Raw genomic sequence first — 19,085 nt, 5'->3', positions numbered from 1 at the left:
CCCTGCCTCTCTGTCGCCGAACACCTCGACGCCGCCAGGCTGCCGGACCTCGACACTGACGCCGTCGCCGCATCCTGCCTGCCCCGACGCCGTCGTGCCCCTGCCTGCCCCGACGCCGCCGCGCCCCTGCCCTGCCCCGACACAAACGCCGTGCACCCCTGCCCTGCCCCGATGCCAACGCCGTGCATCCCTGCCCTGCCCCGATGCCGACGTCGTGCATCCCTGCCCTGCCCCGACGCCGACGTCGTGCGCCCCTGCCCTGCCCCGACGCTGACGCCGTGCGCCCCTGCATCGTCCCGACGCCATCGTGCCCCTGCCCTGCCCGATAACGCCGCCGTGCGCCCCTGCCTCGACCTCGCCGCCAACGCCGCTGCGCCCCTGCCCTGCCCCGACGTTGCGCCACGCCCCTGCCCTACCGTCAACGCCGCCGCACCACTACCCGCCGGACAGGCCGGTACTCCCTCCTCCCTCCCACCCCTCTCCTCTGTCCTTCCTCCATGTATGTGATGATGCTGAAGTTGGTTCAGTGCAAAATTTCAAAGAATTGCATGTTTTCAGCCATGTCCACAAAGTGTTTGATCAAATGCTAGGGGTAGCTATGGAACTTTGTTTTATGTGAAACTTGGCAAGATGATGTCTCCCTAGATGTTAGTGAAGATGGTCAAGTTGGTTTGATAAAAGGAAAAACTTGTTAGTGCAAGTTTTATTACAATTTAATGCTGGACAGAAACTACATGATTTTTTTTGGTGGACTTGCTAGATGAAATTGGAGCTGCCCTTCTGGACTTAAAGCTTTAGTTCGAAGGACTACAAGATGTAAAAATTTCAGAATTTTTTTAGCAAGGAAAAATAGGGTTGTAGTTCAATGCCAAGATTGGACCAAAATTGAAAAATGGAAGTTGTGCTCAAAATTCTCAAATGACCAAAGTGGGTTTTTGCATAAAAATGATCTATAAGCATCAGAGGACTTCTCCAAATTTTTGTGGCATTTGAAAAGAATTATTTGAAATAGTTCTAGCGCAAAAGGGTTATTCTAGAGTTTGAAAATACTAATAAAAGATTTTTTGAGGCCAAATCATTATAAAAATAATTACTACTGATGTTTTTTTCATAACATATTTTTGTCCATGTATGTATGTATGTATGGACGGGTTGATATGGATGTATATACAAAATGTTCATATATGATGTTTTTTTTGTTCATAGCAATTTTTTTTCCGTGTATGTATAATTTATGTATGTATGTTCATATATGCAAAAGTTACATTTAAGAAAAAAATAAGAAAATGTATGTATGTTCATATGCAAAGAATATGCAAAAGTTAGAATTTTTATGTTGATAGAATTTTTATGATTTTTTTGTTCATAGAATTTTCTTTGTCAATTTATGTATATGTTCATATTGTGTATGTATAGGAACATTGTGTATGATCAAAGGAATTTATGTATATGTTTGTATTGTGTATGTATAGGAAATTTGTGTATGATCAAAGTCATTTATGTATATGTTCATATTTAGAAGAAAAAGAAGGAGAGGAAAAAAGAAAATAAGAAGAGGAAGAAGGAGAAGAAGAGGAGAGGAAGAATAGGAGAAATAAATAAGAAGAGAAAAAAGAAGAAAAAGAAAGAGGAGAAGAAGAAAGGAATAGAGGAGAAGATCTTTGGACTGCGCGGAAGGCAAATTTCACCCTACCGCCAGAGGAGAATCCGGAGAAGCCAGTTAAAGAGCAATTGATCAAATCTCGTGCTCTTAAGAAGATGGCAGATCTATTCAGGAGGTGGAAGAATAAGCTGAAAACATCGTTTGTCGACCAAGAAAAGACACCAGAATTCATTGGCCGGTATGAGAATATCAGATATCACTGGCCCGCATTTGTGGCCCATAAGACATCGGACAAGAGTAAGAAGATGTCAGCGACAAACAAGAAAAATGCTGCGAAGAAGCAGCTTCACCATCGCACAGGGTTAGGTGGCTACCTCAAAGCCCGGCTGTTGGGCCAAGGCTGAGAATGACTTGCTTCATAAAGGGGTCGAACCAGAGACATTGAACTGGCCAGACCGTTGCCGGACTTGGTTCTTCAGGGTTGGCAGAACCTTGGACCCTGTATCGGGGAAGTGCGTTTGGACGAATGACCAACTTGAAATACCCATCAAGAACCTTCAGCAGTATATTGATGCAGCGCAGCAAGGGACGTTCCTTCCAGACAGATAGAACGACGAGCTCACAATGGCCCTCAGGAATCCTGAGCACCCTGGACGGACACGAGGCACACCAGGCTCCGTTCCGTGGAAGGCTGGGTTTCCTAACGCAGGCGGTTACAAATGCCAGGAGAGGAGGAAGAAAGCGGAGCAGACCCAACTCCAGGCGCTGCACGCAAGGGTACAAGGGCTAGAGGAACGAGAAGCAGTTCGCAGCAAGCGACCTGCGGAAGCTACCCCCGAAGATACCCCGCCATCTCAGCGGAGAAGCAGTGTGGCTTCCACCGAGCTGCTTCAGCTGGAGCCTGTCTTCACGGCTCCTGTTAGCTACCCCGTGGATGCTATCACGGAGTCTCAACATTGCCACCTTATGACGCAATGGAACAACTTTAAAGTCAAGGCGGCTGTCGGCTCTGTTCGACCTCCTGAACCCAACGCAATTTTTCATTGTCGTCCAATTCCAGAAGGATATGCTAGGGTGACGGTGGACGAAATAACGGAGGGATTTGAGGACCTCGAGCTTGACCACCCTACCGGTGAAGGGGAGACTCGGCTGGGTTCTGCTCTGAAGACTACATGCCTATGGCGGAAGGAGCTCATCAACCTTCCAAACTGGACGCCTCCGCCTCCTCCTCCTCCGGCGAGTCAGGGCACTCCGCCTCCTCCTCCGCCTCCTCCTCGGCGAGTGATCAGGGCACTCAACCTCCTTCTTCGGCGCGTGGCGGCACTCTACCTCCATCTCCGCCTGCGCCGGCGCGCCCGAGCAGCCAGCCTCCTCCTTCTCCGCCTCGTCAGCAAGGGCGGAAGGGACTCACCGCTGCTCCGGCTGCTCTGACGCGTCGTAGTCCTTCTCCTCCGCCTCGTAAGCAAGGAAAGCAGACAGCCGCAGTCGCTCTGTCTGCTCCGGCGTCTAGCAGTACAGCCAGAGGCGGGAGGTGTTGGAAATATGCCCTAGAGGTAATAATAAAATGGTTATTATTATATTTCTTTGTTCATGATAATTGTCGATTGTTCATGCTATAATTGTGTTATCCGGAAATCGTAATACATGTGTGAATACATAGACCACAACACGTCCCTAGTGAGCCTCTAGTTGACTAGCTCGTTGATCAAAAGATAGTCATAGTTTCCTAACTATGGACATTGGATGTCATTGATAACGGGATCACATCATTAGGAGAATGATGTGATGGACAAGACCCAATCCTAAGCATAGCTCAAAGATCGTGTAGTTCGTTTGTTGTAGCTTTTCCGAATGTCAAGTATCATTTCCTTAGACCATGAGATTGTGCAACTCCCGGATACCGTAGGAGTGCTTTGGGTGTGCCAAACGTCACAATGTAACTGGGTGACTATAAAGGTACACTACAGGTATCTCCGAAAGTGTCTGTTGGGTTGGCACGAATCGAGACTGGGATTTGTCACTCCGTATGACGGAGAGGTATCTCTGGGCCCACTCAGTAATGCATCATCATAATGAGCTCAATGTGACCAAGTGGTTGATCACGGGATCATGCATTACGGCACGAGTAAAGTGACTTGCCAGTAACGAGATTGAACAAGGTATTGGGATACCGACGATTGAGTCTCGAGCAAGTAACGTACCGATTGACAAAGGGAATTGTATACGGATTGATTGAATCCTCGACATTGTGGTTCATCCGATGAGATCATCGTGGAGCATGTGGGAGCCAACATGGGTATCCAGATCCCGTTATTGGTTATTGACCGGAGAGGCGTCTCGGTCATGTCTGCATGTCTCCCGAACCCGTAGGGTCTACACACTTAAGGTTCGGTGACGCTAGGGTTGTAGAGATATAAGTATGCAATAACCCGAAAGTTGTTCGGAGTCCCGGATGAGATCCTGGACGTCACGAGGAGTTCCGGAATGGTCCGGAGGTAAAGATTTATATATAGGAAGTCAAGTTTCGGCCATCGGGAAGGTTTCGGGGTTCGCTGGTATTGTACCGGGACCACCGGAAGGGTCCCGGGGGTCCACCGGGTGGGGCCACCCATCCCGAAGGGCCCCATGGGCTGAATTGGGAGGGGAACCAGCCCCTAGTGGGCTGGTGCGCCGCCCTTGGGCCTCCCCTATGCCTAGGGTTGGGAAACCCTAGGGGTGGGGGCGCCCCCCACTTGGCTTGGGGGGAAGCCACCCCTTGGCCGCCGCCCCCCTTGGAGATCCATCTCCTAGGGCCGGCGCCCCCCCCAAGGCCCCTATATAAGGAGGGGGGAAGGGAGGGCAGCCGCACCCTTGCTCCGGGATCCTGCTGCATCCACCACCACGCCGTCGTGCTGCTGGATCTTCATCAACCTCTCCTTCCCCCTTGCTGGATCAAGAAGGAGGAGACGTCTTCCCAACCATACGTGTGTTGAACGTGGAGGTGCCGTCCGTTCGGCACTAGGTCATCGGTGATTTGGATCACGTCGAGTACGACTCCATCAACCCCGTTCTCTTGAACGCTTCCGCGCGCGATCTACAAGGGTATATAGATGCATTCCTCTCTCCCGCGTTGCTAGATGACTCCATAGATTGATCTTGGTGATGTGTAGAAAATTTTAAAATTCTGCTACATTCTCCAACAGTGGCATCATGAGCTAGGTCTATTCGTAGTTTCTATGCACGAGTAGAACACAAAGTAGTTGTGGGCGTCGATATTGTCAATTATCTTGTCGTTACTAGTATTATCTTGATTCGGCGGTATTGATGGATGAAGCGGCCCGGACCAACCTTACACGTACGCTTACGTGAGACCGGTTCCACCGACTAACATGCACTAGTTGCATAAGGTGGCTAGCGGGTGTCTGTCTCTCCCACTTTAGTCGGATCGGATTCGATGAACAGGGTCCTTATGAAGGGTAAATAGAAATTGGCATATCACGTTGTGGTTTTGGCGTAGGTAAGAAACGTTCTTGCTAGAAACCTATAGCAGCCACGTAAAAACTTGCAACAACAATTAGAGGACGTCTAACTTGTTTTTGCAGCATGTGTCGTGTGATGTGATATGGCCAAAAGGATGTGATGAATGATATATGTGATGTATGAGATTGATCATGTTCTTGTAATAGGAATCACGACTTGCATGTCGATGAGTATGACAAACGGCAAGAGCCATAGGAGTTGTCTTTATTTATTTATGACCTGCGTGTCAACATAAACGTCATGTAATTACTTTACTTTATTGCTAAAGCGTTAGCCATAGTAGTAGAAGTAATAGATGACGAGACAACTTCAAGAAGACACGATGATGGAGATCATGATGATGGAGATCATGGTGTCATGCCGGTGACAACGATGATCATGGAGCCCCGAAGATGGAGATCAAAAGGAGCAAATGATATTGGCCATATCATGTCACTATTTGATTGCATGTGATGTTTATCATGTTTTACATCTTATTTGCTTAGAACGACGGTAGCTTAAATAAGATGATCCCTCGTGATAATTTCAAGAAAGTGTTCCCCCTAACTGTGCACCGTTGCGATGGTTCGTTGTTTCGAAGCACCACGTGATGATCGGGTGTGATAGATTCTAAAGTTCGAATACAACGGGTGTAAGCCAGATTTACACACGCAATACACTTAGGTTGACTTGATGAGCCTAGCATGTACAGACATGGCCTCGGAACACAGAAGGCTGAAAGGTCAAGCATGAGTCGTATAGAAGATACGATCAACATGAAGATGTTCACCGATGTTGACTAGTCTGTCTCACGTGATGATCGGACACGGCCTAGTTGACTCGGATCATGTTTCACTTAGATGACTAGAGGGATGTCTATCTGAGTGGGATTTCATTGAGTAATTTGATTAGATGAACTTAATTATCATGAACTTAGTCAAAAATCTTTACAATATGTCTTGTAGATCAAATGGCCCACGTTGTCCTCAACTTCAATGCGTTCCTAGAGAAAACCAAGATGAAAGATGATGGCAGCAACTATACGGACTGGGTCCGAAACCTGAGGATCATCCTCATAGCTGCCAAGAAAGATTATGTCCTGGAAGCACCACTAGGTAACACACCTGTCCCAGAGAACCAAGAAGTTATGAACGCTTGGCAGTCACGTGCTGAAGATTACTCCCTCGTTCAGTGCGGCATGCTTTACAGGTTAGAACCGGGGCTCCAAAAGCGTTTTGAGAGACACGGAGCATATGAGATGTTCGAAGAGCTGAAAATGGTTCTCCAAGCTCATTCCCGGGTCGAGAGATATGAAGTCTCCGACAAGTTCTTCAGCTGTAAGATGGAGGAAAATAGTTCTGTCAGTGAGCACATACTCAAAATGTCTGGATTGCATAACCGCTTGACTCAGCTGGGAGTTAATCTCCCGGATGACGCGGTCATTGATAGAATCCTTCAGTCGCTTCCACCGAGCTACAAGAGCTTTGTGATGAACTTCAATATGCAGGGGATGGAAAAAGACCATTCCTGAGGTATATTCAATGCTGAAATCAGCAGAGGTGGAAATCAAAAAGGAACATCAAGTGTTGATGGTGAATAAAACCACTAAGTTCAAGAAAGGCAAGGGTAAGAAGAACTTCAAGAAGGACGGCAAGGGAGTTGCCACGCCCGGTAAGCAAGCTGTCGGGAAGAAGCCAAAGAGTGGACCCAAGCTTGAGACTGAGTGTTTTTATTGCAAGGGATGTGGTCACTGGAAGCGGAACTGCCCCAAATACTTAGCGGACAAGAAGGCCGGCAACACTAAAGGCATATGTGATATACATGTAATTGATGTGTACCTTACCAGTACTCGTAGTAGCTCCTGGGTATTTGATACCGGTGCGGTTGCTCACATTTGTAACTCAAAGCAGGAGCTGCGGAATAAACGGAGACTGGCGAAGGACGAGGTGACGATGCGCATCGGGAATGGTTCCAAGGTCGATGTGATCACCGTCGTCACGCTACCTCTACATTTACCTACGGGATTAGTTTTAAACCTCAATAATTGTTATTTAGTGCCAGCTTTGAGCATGAACATTGTATCAGGATCTCGTTTAATTCGAGATGGCTACTCATTTAAATCCGAGAATAATGATTGTTCTATTTATATGAGAGATATGTTTTATGGTCATGCTCCATTGGTGAATGGTTTATTCTTAATGAATCTCGAGCGTAATGTTACACATATTCATAGTGTGAATACCAAAAGATGTAAGGTTGATAATGATAGTCCCACATACATGTGGCACTGCCGCCTTGGTCACATAGGTGTCAAACGCATGAAGAATCTCCATGCAGATGGACTTTTAGAGTCTCTTGATTACGAATCATTTGACACGTGCGAACCATGCCTCATGGGTAAAATGACCAAGACTCTGTTCTCAGGAACAATGGAGCGAACAACCAACTTATTGGAAATCATACATACTGATGTGTGCGGTCCAATGAGTGTTGAGGCTCACGATGGCTATCGTTATGTTTTCACCCTCACTAATGACTTGAGTAGATATGGGTATGTCTACTTAATGAAACACAAGTCTGAGACCTTTGAAAAGTTCAAGGAATTTCAGAGTGAGGTTGAGAATCAACGTGACAGGAAAATCAAGTTCTTGCGATCAGATCGTGGGGGAGAATACTTGAGTCACGAATTTGGCACACACTTAAAAAAATGTGGAATAGTTTCACAACTCACGCCGCCTGGAACACCTCAGCGTAATGGTGTGTCTGAACGTCGTAATCGCACTCTATTGGATATGGTGCGATCTATGATGTCTCTTACCGATCTACCGCTATCATTTTGGGGCTATGCTTTAGAGACTGCCGCATTCACTTTAAATAGGGCTCCGTCGAAATCCGTTGAGACGACACCGTATGAATTATGGTTTGGGAAGAAACCTAAGCTGTCGTTTCTAAAAGTTTGGGGATGCGATGCTTATGTCAAGAAACTTCAACCTGAAAAGCTCGAACCCAAATCGGAAAATTGCGTCTTCATAGGATACCCTAAAGAAACTATTGGGTATACCTTCTACCTCAGATCCGAAGGCAAGATCTTTGTTGCCAAGAATGGGTCCTTTCTAGAGAAAGAGTTTCTCTCGAAAGAAATAAGTGGGAGGAAAGTAGAACTTGATGAAGTATTACCTCTTGAACCGGTAAGTGGCGCAGCTCAAGAAAATGTTCCTGAGGTGCCTGCACCGACTAGAGAGGAAGTTGATGATGATGATCATAAAACTTCAGATCAAGTTGCTACTGAACTTCGTAGGTCCACGAGGACACGTTCCGCACCAGAGTGGTACGGCAACCCTGTCTTGGAAATCATGTTGTTAAACAACGGTGAACCTTCGAACTATGAAGAAGAGATGGCGGGCCCGGATTCCGACAAATGGCTGGAAGCCATGAAATCCGAGATAGGATCCATGTATGAAAACGAAGTATGGACTTTGACTGACTTGCCCGATGATCGGCGAGCCATAGAAATAAATGGACCTTTAAGAAGAAGACAGACACGGATGGTAATGTGACCATCTATAAAGCTCGGCTTGTCGCTAAGGGTTATCGACAAGTTCAAGGGGTTGACTACGATGAGACTTCCTCACCCGTAGCGAAGCTGAAGTCCGTCCGAATCATGTTAGCAATTGCCGCATTCTATGATTATGAGATATGGCAAATGGACGTCAAAACGGCATTCCTTAATGGTTTCCTTAAGGAAGAATTGTATATGATGCAGCCGGAAGGTTTTGTCGATCCTAAGAATGCTGACAAGGTGTGCAAGCTCCAACGCTCGATTTATGGGCTGGTGCAAGCATCTCGGAGTTGGAACATTCGTTTTGATGAGATGATCAAAGCGTTTAGGTTTACGCAGACTTATGGAGAAGCCTGCATTTACAAGAAAGTGAGTGGGAGCTCTGTAGCATTTCTCATATTGTATGTGGATGACATACTGTTGATGGGAAATGATATAGAATTCTTGGAAAGCATAAAGGCCTACTTGAACAAGTGTTTTTCATTGAAGGACCTTGGAGAAGCTGCTTATATATTAGGCATCAAGATCTATAGAGATAGATCGAGACGCCTCATTGGTCTTTCACAGAGTACGTACCTTGACAAGATATTGAAGAAGTTCAAAATGGATCAGTCAAAGAAGGGGTTCTTGCCTGTATTGCAAGGTACGAGATTGAGCACGGCTCAATGCCCGACCACGGCAAAAGATAGAGAAAAGATGAGTGTCGTCCCCTATGCCTCGGCCATAGGGTCTATCATGTATGCTATGCTGTGTACCAGACCTGATGTAAACCTTGCCGTGAGTTTGGTAGGAAGGTACCAAAGTAATCCTGGCATGGAACACTGGACAGCGGTCAAGAATATCATGAAGTACCTGAAAAGGACTAAGGATATGTTTCTCGTTTATGGAGGTGACGAAGAGCTCGTCCTAAAGGGTTACGTCGATGCTAGCTTCGACACAGATCTGGATGACTCTAAGTCACAAACCGGATACGTGTATATTTTGAATGGTGGGGCAGTAAGCTGGTGCAGTTGCAAGCAGAGCATTGTGGCGGGATCTACATGTGAAGCGGAGTACATGGCAGCCTCGGAGGCAGCACAAGAAGCTGTCTGGGTGAAGGAGTTCATTACCGACCTAGGAGTCATACCCAATGCGTCGGGCCCGATGACTCTCTTCTGTGATAACACTGGAGCTATTGCCCTTGCCAAGGAGCCCAGGTTTCACAGGAAGACCAGGCATATCAAGCGTCGCTTCAACTCCATTCGTGAAAGTGTTCAAAATGGAGACATAGAGATTTGTAAAGTACATACGGACCTGAATGTGGAAGATCCGTTGACTAAACCTCTCCCTAGAGCAAAACATGATCAACACCAGAACTGCATGGGTGTTTGATTCATCACAATGTAACTAGAATATTGACTCTAGTGCAAGTGGGAGACTGTTGGAAATATGCCCTAGAGGCAATAATAAAATGGTTATTATTATATTTCTTTGTTCATGATAATTGTCTATTGCTCATGCTATAATTGTGTTATCTGGAAATCGTAATACATGTGTGAATACATAGACCACAACACGTCCCTAGTGAGCCTCTAGTTGACTAGCTCGTTGATCAAAAGATAGTCATGGTTTCCTGACTATGGACATTGGATGTCATTGATAACGGGATCACATCATTAGGAGAATGATGTGATGGACAAGACCCAATCCTAAGCATAGCTCAAAGATCGTGTAGTTCGTTTGCTGTAGCTTTTCCGAATGTCAAGTATCATTTCCTTAGAGCATGAGATTGTGCAACTCCCGGATACCGTAGGAGTGCTTTGGGTGTGCCAAACGTCACAATGTAACTGGGTGACTATAAAGGTACACTACAGGTATCTCCGAAAGTGTCTGTTGGGTTGGCACGAATCGAGACTGGGATTTGTCACTCCGTATGACGGAGAGGTATCTCTGGGCCCACTCGGTAATGCATCATCATAATGAGCTCAATGTGACCAAGTGGTTGATCACGGGATCATGCATTACGGCACAAGTAAAGTGACTTGCCGGTAACGAGATTGAACAAGGTATTGGGATACCGACGACCGAGTCTCGGGCAAGTAACGTACCGATTGACAAAGGGAATTGTATACGGATTGATTGAATCCTCGACATCATGGTTCATCCGATGAGATCATCGTGGAGCATCTGGGAGCCAACATGGGTATCCAGATCCCGCTGTTGGTTATTGACCGGAGAGGCGTCTCGGTCATGTCTGCATGTCTCCCGAACCCGTAGGGTCTACACACTTAAGGTTCGGTGACGCTAGGGTTGTAGAGATATAAGTATGCAGTAACCCGAAAGTTGTTCAAGGTCCCGGATGAGATCCCGGACGTCACGAGGAGTTCCGAAATGGTCTGGAGGTAAAGATTTATATATAGGAAGTCCAGTTTCGGCCATCGGGAAGGTTTCGGGGTTCGCCGGTATTGTACCGGGACCACCGGAAGGGTCCCGGGGGTCCATCGGGTGGGGCCACCCATCCCAGAGGGCCCCATGGGCTGAATTGGGAGGGGAACCAGCCCCTAGTGGGCTGGTGCGCCCCCCCCCCTTGGGCCTCCCCTGCGCCTAGGGTTGGGAAACCCTAGGGGTGGGGGCGCCCCCCACTTGGCTTGGGGGGGAAGCCACCCCTTGGCCGCCGCCCCCCTTGGAGATCCATCTCCTAGGGCCGGCGCCCCCCCCAAGGCCCGTATATAAAGAGGGGGGAAGGGAGGGAAGCCACACCCTTGCTCTTGGCGCCTCCCTCTCCCTCCGTAACACCTCTCCTCCCCGCTTGCGCTTGGAGAAGCCCTGCCGGGATCCTGCTGCATCCACCACCACGCCGTCGTGCTGCTGGATCTTCATCAACCTCTCCTTCCCCCTTGATGGATCAAGAAGGAGGAGACGTCTTCCCAACCGTAGGTGTGTTGAACGCGGAGGTGTCGTCCGTTCAGCACTAGGTCATCGGTGATTTGGATCACGTCGAGTACGACTCCATCAACCCCGTTCTCTTGAACGCTTCCGCGCGCGATCTATAAGGGTATGTAGATGCACTCCTCTCTCCCTCGTTGCTAGATGACTCCATAGATTGATCTTGGTGATGCGTAGAAAATTTTAAAATTCTGCTACGTTCCCCAACAGGAGGCAATACAGATTCGGTCCATCTCTCAAGCCTATAAAGAAGTTACCATACGAGATGACCGAACAGGAAAACACGGAGATCGTGCAAGCCGAAGTGAGGGACTTCTTTGAAGCGGTGAAAGCAAAGAGACATCCACCTCCGGAGGAGAAGATTGATCTGGTGAAAGTAAAGCGCACTATCGATGCCCTGAAGAAACCACCACCTCTCCGCCAAAAAACAACTATGAGCGCATTACTGAAAAGGTATATAAGGAAGCGGAGCGGTCGGGAAGTACTATCAGTGATCGAAGGTTAGCAGAACGATGAGCTGGGAAAAAAATTGCCCAGCTCAGCGAACACGCGAACCAATCGTGCCCCCCCCCGCCGCTCAATGTGTCTAGCGATATCGTCGCTAATCATCCGGAGATTTTTCCCAATACCTATCTTGGAGATTACCTGCCCGACGATGTACATTATGATTTCTTGGAGATGGACGAACACAAATACCATTACGGGAAGCCTCTCGTCAAAGATGAAAGATCTCTAACAACGATGATGCGAAGATTCCATGATTGGTACATGGAAACCTGCAGAGAGTCTGGGGGGACGAATACTTTGACGCTGAGAGTTAAAGAGGAGTACCACCTCATTGGAATTGATCTGTTGTCTATTCCATTTGAGGAGTTCTTCCAGTTTTTCAATCAAAAGGCCCTCGATAAATTAACGGTCACTTGCTACTGTCTGTAAGTACTACTTCTGTCATCAAGTCTCTATATATAGCTCAGCTCTTTCATTTCATGTATTTATAATTATCCTCACTATATCATGCAGATTGAAGATCGTCGAATGCAGAAAAGCAGAAATGTATGATATTGGGTTCATTAACATAAATCTCATAGATGAATTTACGGTTAAATTTAAAGCCAAAGAAACCAAGGCCAACTTGCTCAAATCGTTGGTAAAAAATCAAAACAAAGATAAAATACTCTTTCCTTACGAATTCAAGTGAGTGTTACTGTCTTGTGCATATTCGCTTTCCCTTATTACTCGAGGTTATAGTAATGTAATTGATGAGTTATGCATGCATGCGCAGCTACCACTATATTCTCCTGGAGATTAAGCTTGAGCAGGGACTAGTAACCGTCTTAGACTCGAGACGAAAAGATCCCGAGACCTATGCGGACATGACTAAAATTCTCAAGAAGTAAGTTCAATCGATCATTATCGCACCATATCAGCAACTTTTTGTTCATTTCCTGATATCAAGTAATTATTTTCTTTGTCTCGCGGGGTTTGGAAAGTATTCACCACACAATCTCCAAGACTGCCGAGGGAGCTGCGATTTACATACCCAAAAGTAAGTACTACTAGCTAGCTAGTTCCGCGTATCTCCCGTTGATTCTAGCTACTTTCATTAATGTCATTTATAATGCTATCATTATCAGTTTGGTTGACCTCTATTTCTCGTAAAGTTCTTGTGGCAGGAACAAGGGAATGATTACTGTGGATACTACGTGTGCGAGTTCATCTACAACGCGACTTGCAAAAATCAGCGGGGCTACTCTAAAAGCCAATATGGGGTGCGTAAGCAATAATATTCACAATTTCATTTTATTACACCATCATTTCTGTTGAGTTTCATTCATATATATGTATTAACCCCCTTCTTCAAATTAGACGTGGCAGATGCGGAATGAACTCCTACCACAAGATCGCATGAAAGCAATTCAAGAGGAATTGGCGGGATTCTTTCTTGACCACGTCATCAATAAAGACGGAGAATACCATGTTGCAGCTGAGTTCATATATAATTAGGGGATTATATTGTAAGAGATCTTAATATTGTATATATGTAGCCAGTAGCGTCAGATAGATATACAAAAACTTGTTGTTCGCCCAATCTCTCGTAGAAGCAGAGGTCGATATCACTTCTCTCAGTATGCATATGTTCATGACGAACTTCTGTACTTAATGGTTTCCTTCATTTGCTTACTAGCTAGCGTGTCGAGGGCCTCTCTATACGTATAGTACGTAGCGTCGACCAAGCACGGAGATAAGAGAGGACACTTCTCTCTATTAGCTAGCTAACACCCTAAATTAACCCCCCTAAACCCCCCTAAACCACCCTCTTTCAAAAAAAACCTCAACTCCTGCCAACTGCTGACGTGTGGATGCCTTTTGGTCCCGGTTGGTGCTACCAACCGGGAACAAAGGCCCTCCTGCCTGGGCTCGCCGCAGCGGCCACGTGGAGGCCCATCTGTCCCGGTTGGTGTAAGAACCGGGACTAAAGGTATAGGGCTTTAGTACCGACCCTTTAGTCCCGGTTCCCCAACCGGGACAAATGGGCCTTACGAACCGGGACAAATGGCCATTTTTCTACTAGTGCATGCGTACTTTGTCCTCACTCATGCGCACCTGGGACCAACTTCCTAGTCGGTCACCCATCCTATAATTGCTCCAAGCTGAGCACACTTAACTTTGGAGTTCTTTTCGAATGGGCTCCTGGAAAAGAAGGAATTCCTTGTTGATATGAGTAGTCTATCATCGCTAATAAGCCAGGCTCTCACACATCGGTCCATACTCCTCACCCATCGAGTGATCAAAATTTATCATTTTCCATGCTATTAAATTACAAAAAAATGGTTTGGATAATGTGTCGAAAACATAGAGTGCAAGAAGCAGCTTGAGAGTTGCTGAACGTACCGCGGTGGCGCCCGGGCCGGCGACGACCTCCTAGGCGCCGAGGAAGGGAGAGAGAACTGTTGTGCCGGTGCTGGCAGCAAAAGTCTCGAAACGGCTGCGGAGCAATGGGGGCGACGGAGCTGCGAGACGTCCGTCGCAAAGAAGAAAAAAGAGAGGATAGAGAAAATGGATCTGATAGGTTGAGGGGATGGATTTGGTGCAATTATTGATGGGTAGGACTGTCAGGTTCGACGAGGCGGATGCGCCCGGGCGCCCCATATTCACCGTATATTTGGGCTGAATATAAGGGGTGCGGCCAGCCCGGACGTTTGAGACGCCCGTCTTGGTCACTTTTTGTGACTGGTCACTTGACCGAGCCGTCCGGCCAAGCGTATGAAGGGGCTTTAGGGTGCCCGGCTGTAGATGCTCCTAGTGACCCACAAATTCTTGATACATTGGCTATTAGTGAGGTTCAATCGCTTGGTGATGACCTATATATTCCTGGGTTCTTTTTTGTATCAGATTGTACGGTGGCAGCGGATGCTATCAAAGGAAGTTGTGCAAATTTCGTTGCTATATTCATGAAATCGCAGCTAAGGCTAATGAGTTTTCAGTTTTGTGCTTTAGCCATGAGTTTAGTACCTCTCATGTGGAGACTCATAATCTCCCAAATTATGCATTATCTCTAGGGTTTAGTCGTCATGTTTGCCTAGGGCAACCTGGCGATCTCGATTTTGTCTCAATAAACATTGTGACATTGTGATGCTGTAATAAGGCTTTGTGAGATTCTAATAAAAAATTGCAATTCATGAGGTAACACATGTTCCATGACACCAAATATATCTATATCTCTACCTACTAATAAAGTAACGAATGTTTCTCTAATTTTTATCCGTTCATCGCCGAAAATATTTTTTTCAATATTAGGTGGTACTAAATTTTTGTGCCTCTATCTGTTTTTTTAGAAACACATGTAATTTTATTCATACTCATAACAATTACAAGTAAATAGATTCGAATCTAAGATCCAAAAAAACACAAAGTAACTCCTCTGACTAAGAATTACAATGAAATCTCTTGAAAACAACTTTTCCCCTGCATCAATCTCTGTTAGAAGAAATACTCCAAAGACTTCGGTAAAAAGGCTGCAATTGGACTGGGGCAACGATGTTGTCACTCTTTCACCCGCACGAACCTTACCAATAATGATTTTTGAAAGCACCTTGAGTCGCCCATCCAAAAAGATGGGAAGCCTTGATCGGTGAACGTACTTGGGCCGCGGTTGATCCCCTAGATGTGTAGGACGTCGGATCACAATATCTTCACCATGATGTCGCTGAAACACTTCAACTTCACAAAGAATCAAATCAACATAAAATTTTGACACACCAACCTAAAGTCATCAGATCTGAATAATCAGATCTTTGAGGACATAAAATTCTCTAACCTCATGGCAGCGCCAAAAGAACCAGAGTAAATTTATTCTCACAAAATATGATGATCACTAAATGATGAGAAAGACCGTAGCACTCTAAAGATGCAAGGTCCCCCCACCTCTAGGCGCGAAAATGGCAGCCGGAGGCGAGGGGACCAAAAGATTCCTTGTGGCGCCGACGGCGGCGGATGCAGCCTAAACGAAACCCTACATCCAGGCAAATGTGAGGGCTGATTTGTTTGTGCCTCCGTCTCTGCTAGAAAGGAAAAAGTTGTACAGAATTTTGTACGTGGGCTGCGCGCGCTGTGGCCCAGCGAATCCAGCCCACTAGCTAGCCCACTTATTTTCATGTCTACGCAGATGGAAAAATCTTATTTGCCGCACGCCGAGGCTAATAGTCGAAACTTCGCACATGGCGCCCAATACTGGGACAACCCGTTTTTTTTCTTTTTTCCTGTGTTCTATTTATATTCCTGTTTTTCTTTTTCCGTTTGTTTCTCTTTTTCTCTCCTTATTTTTTTTTTTTATTTCATTTCAAATTTATTATTCTCCATTTTTTAAATTCATAATTTTCCAAAACGTTAAGAATTTCATTTTTGTTAAAATTTCCAAAAAAAATAATAATTCCAAATTTTGGTTCCAGTTTTGAATTTTTTTGTACTTTTTTCGAAATTTTTCCAAAATGAAAAAATGTTCCCATTTTTTCACAAACTAAAGCAAGATGTTTTTATCCAATTTTTTCATCCTTCACCGCTGATTTTTTAAAAATCCGAGGTGGTACTAAATTTTTTGCTGGAAAGGAAAAATAGTTTGTATAGAATTTTGTACATGGGCCACGCATTGTGGCCCCGTGAAGCCAGCCCACTTATTTTCCTGCCCAAGCAGCTGGGGAAATGCGATTTGCCGCATTGCGGCCTATAGTTGTAGCTTAGCATAGGGCGCCCAATACTGGGCTGGCCCGTTTTCATCTTTTTTTGTGTTCTATTTCTATTTTTGTCTCTATTTTTGTTCCTTTATATTTTTATTTTCTATTTCAAATTTCTTATTTTTTCCTTTTTTCGTTAATTAATAATTTTCTAAAAACGTTTAAATTTCAATTTAGTTCAATTTTTCAAAACATTTTTTGTATTTTAAATTTCGGTTCCTACTTTGGAAAAATGTTCAGACCTTAACTTTTTTTCTCGTTACCAAATTTGTTTAAAATGCAAAATATGTTCCCATTTTATAATAAAATGTTTGGGTTTTCCAAAATTGTGAGAGATATTCAGGAAAAATTTGCATTTAAAGAATGTTCCAAATTCGACCATTATTATTGTTTTACTGAAATATTCACAAATTCAAAATAATATTCACATTTTAAAAACACATTTTCAAAAATTGTTCTGAATGTTCCAAACATGCTCCCATTTTCAAAAATTGTTCACAAATTCAAAAAATGTCCGTGTTTTTACAAAAGGTTCATGTTTTGAAGAAATATTGTCATTTAATTTTTATTCGTGTTTTTCTTAAAAATGTATGACATTTAAAAAATTGGATTTCAATTTCTTTATGTTTCTAAGAATATTCATAAATTAATTCTTATATCATTTGAAATTTTCAAAAAAGAACTTTTTTTCTTCGAAACTGACACTGTAGTATGTTCTTCAATTTTCGTGCTGGCCATTGGTTAGTAGGACAAATTTGTTCGAGTGGCTAGCAGCACGTGGTTGGGTCTTTGACATCGTGAGGTCGATCCTTCAACTCGTTCTTTTTTTTGGATTTTTACTCGCCCCTTACAAACACATGTTGCTTCGGTGTCGGCTAGTGTGTGGCGCCCCACCCACTATTTGATGCAACTAGCGTCATATAGTAGCTCCCAAGCAGCTGGCCCAAGAAAAAGCAAACATATTTTTTTAAGACAAAAAAGAAAAATGATTGCTCTATCGCCCAGGCTGTATTGGGCCTTAGCCACACTCTGCTACTGCAACGCATTCGGTCCATCGATCCTCGCTGATAAAGAAGGAACATTCATGCCTGATTATGATAATGAAACGGGATTTATGCACTGCAAGTTGGTAACTTATCCGGCAAGCATTTCTACAACCTCTAACCTTTGCCCTAAGATGGCAAGGTTTCTGCCGGAGATGGTGGCTGCCCTAGCTCCGGCGCGGTTGACACGGTAGGATTCAATTGCTTTTACCTTTTCTTCTAAGGTCCTATTTGCAAAAAGGGAGGATGTGTAAAGTTTATTTCTTTCAGGGTCCTTCGTTAGTGCACTATCATTTCAAATAGATGCAGTAGTTTCGGGAACCTTATGGTCCCTTCTCGTGTTAAAAAAGGTCACAACTTTGCATGTTCACTAAGAACATGACATGAAAATTTCAAACTATAGATACATTTAAGACATATATATCAATCACCCCTAAGGAATTGTATAAATTACCAACGATATGAATTATCTACATAACATAAATTGGTAAGAGTAATATTTCTATTGCCACTAATACTCTTATCGCGTTCCAATCTCATAACTATACATATCATGAGATTAGCGCTAATGTCTATGATGAGGACAAACATGTTTAAATCAGGCTATATTTACAGTTCATATTTCAACAAATAATTAAAATGCGCACTAAAAAGAATCATGTGAGATATGTCTCACCTCAATAATGCTAAACCACCAGGTGTGATTTGTTTTCCGAGATGTGAAACTCTACTGGTTATGATATCTACATTTAATTTCGGTACAGTTGTGAAGATTGAACGGATGTGATCAGTTTAGGTATAACTACATGGATCTAACGAATCGACGATTGAATGTTTTGCTTTTTTCTTTTAGGAACTTTTAGCACATCTTTGTATCAGTCTTTAGTACTCCCTCCGTCACGGTTTAAAGGCACAGTTAAATTTGCGTGCGTTTTCACAATAGACAAAGTTTAAGGCGCATTGCATTTATTTCTAATAGCTAATCCGTACTATTTCTATATGCATGCGTAGTGTGAATGCTTTTTTTTAGCCCATCTCTATATGCATGCGTAGTGTGAATGCTATTTTTTAGCCCATCTCATAACCAATAGATAACCACCTAGGTCTCAGAGAATTTTCAACCGCGCCTTCTAAACCGTGACGGAGGTAGTATTGTGCTTTTAGTATATAATAGAATACTCCTATTTAAGAGTGGAATAGATGATTTCATGATTTTTTAAATATGT

This window comes from Triticum urartu, chromosome 4 (assembly GCF_003073215.2).
Source record: "Triticum urartu cultivar G1812 chromosome 4, Tu2.1, whole genome shotgun sequence".
Classification (NCBI taxonomy): domain Eukaryota; kingdom Viridiplantae; phylum Streptophyta; class Magnoliopsida; order Poales; family Poaceae; genus Triticum; species Triticum urartu.
Note: the sequence above shows the minus strand (reverse complement) of the source record.